This window comes from Mycetomoellerius zeteki, unplaced genomic scaffold (genome assembly GCF_001594055.1).
Source record: "Mycetomoellerius zeteki isolate Tzet28-1 unplaced genomic scaffold, Tzet1.0 scaffold241, whole genome shotgun sequence".
In the NCBI taxonomy this organism is placed as follows: domain Eukaryota; kingdom Metazoa; phylum Arthropoda; class Insecta; order Hymenoptera; family Formicidae; genus Mycetomoellerius; species Mycetomoellerius zeteki.
Window position 1 is genome coordinate 519,038 of NW_017257218.1, and position 2,039 is coordinate 521,076.

Here is a 2,039-nt window from a genome sequence, read left to right on the forward strand (position 1 = left end):
TAGCCAATGAAAATGGTGCATTGCAGAGTGGAGAATTGTCCGAGTGACTCGCACAACAATAATGCCGGAAATTCCTAAGGCCGGAATCAGACTACGCATTGAAGATTGAGTTTGAAGATTGAAGATTGAAATTTGACTAATGAGGGCAAAGGAATTTTAGCTCCTATTGTTTTGATTGGTCAAATTTCAATCTTTCAATCTTCAATCTCAATCTTTAATGCCTAGTCTGATTTCGGCCTAATAGATGCGTATAAAAAAAAACTTATCTGTTTTTAGTAGACTGAATATGTGCTTTTGAAATCGTAATTCCTCATAGATCCAGGGATCATTAATATTAGCAAATGCAAATACAAGCCGATACAAAACCTATCCGTATTTGCGAATATACCGAATACAAAATGTATCCGCGTTTATGAGGAATTACGATTTCAAAAGCACATTTCAGCCTACTAAAAACGGATACACGAATGCACACATATACGCAGTATATTCTCATTCAAAATATATCCGCATTTATGAGGAATTAATAAAAATTTTTATTTCATGGAGACGCGCGTAGCATTTTATCCGAATCCCGCAAGAGCTCCCTACTACTTGTCATCCGCTCCGGACGAACCTCGATTTTATTTAAGTGGAAACTTCCTTTTGAAATCATCAGGTTTTCTTGACTGAGGGAAGTTGTTGATGGTTGAGATCCTCTACTTTCGATGCTGTAAGAGTTCGGTCGAGAAAAAACGTCAGGCGATCCGCCGGGATTTGATCCGAAGTCTCTCCGAGTTGTCCGTATTAGTAAGCAACCATCTCGCCACTGAGTCACACAGCCCGATGAGAGGGGGAATTTAGTTTATATCTTTTATACAGATCTTATACCTGATGACGTTCACAAATAGAAACAAATAGAAATAGATATGTCTTGTATTCACAAATACAATTACAATCCGGAACATTTGAAAGCATGCAATTGCGGGGAAACTTTATGCACGGCTATACGTATTAAGCCGGCGGCACACAATGCTTGTTTTCTTGCTAGATTGCTAGCTAGTGTTATGTCCCGGGGTTCTTTCGGCGGGTAACCAAGATTCGAATTAACCCGAGACTACTACGGAGTATGAAGGTAGAATTTGAAGTAGTGGAGTGGCTAATTAAACTTGTCCAATTTATTTGTTATTAGTTAGAGTTGTGCGCTCGATACAGTGATGATAGTGGATTCTGTGGAGGTCCAGGGTGTATCATCTGTCCTACCTAAATATGAGAGGAACCTTTCTAATATTTCCGGGCAATCGCGACAATTCGACACGTGATGCACGGTAGCGACACAGAGCATGCGTCACAATTTTCAAACCGTTCAGGAAATCCTAAGTGGATGTAATGTCGTAACATGCCGAGATATTTACTCTTTTCGGAGGCCGAAAGCAAGGTGTAACATTCTGGACACTTAATTCCGCTATTTTCGTTATGCCGATAAAACAATGATGATGCGCAACAGGCGCTCCGTACCCATGTAACGTAAGGGTCTATTCTCAACTGGAGACGAGAAATAGCCAAGTGCGGGCGCGGGTGTACTGGGCACATGCTAGTGATGTGAGATTCTGATTCGATTATTCGAGAATCGATTCTTTTTTCGCAAATTAATCGATTTATTAGATAATTCTTTGGCGATCAATTATTTATGAATTGACTAGCACATTCCCTGCGCGCGCTCCGCGCGCGCTGCTCCATTATACTCTCCTTTTTAGACATTATGAAATATATTTTTACGAATTTATATTCTAAATGTTTGCATTAGAAAACTGACCTCATAGTTATGGCGGATTGAAAATTTGAAAATTCGAAGTGGTTGAATCACTATGGCGAATGGAATTTTTTAGTTAAATACCATAAACAATTTTAATAATACAATTATTTTTTATCGAACGCTAATGTAACCATGGTACATGTTGCTTCCTTTTTTTGTTTTACATTTGAAAAAAACGCTTTTAATAAATATCATTTTGGTTATAATAAATATTATAAAAGTAATGATTTTGATTTACGAGTGT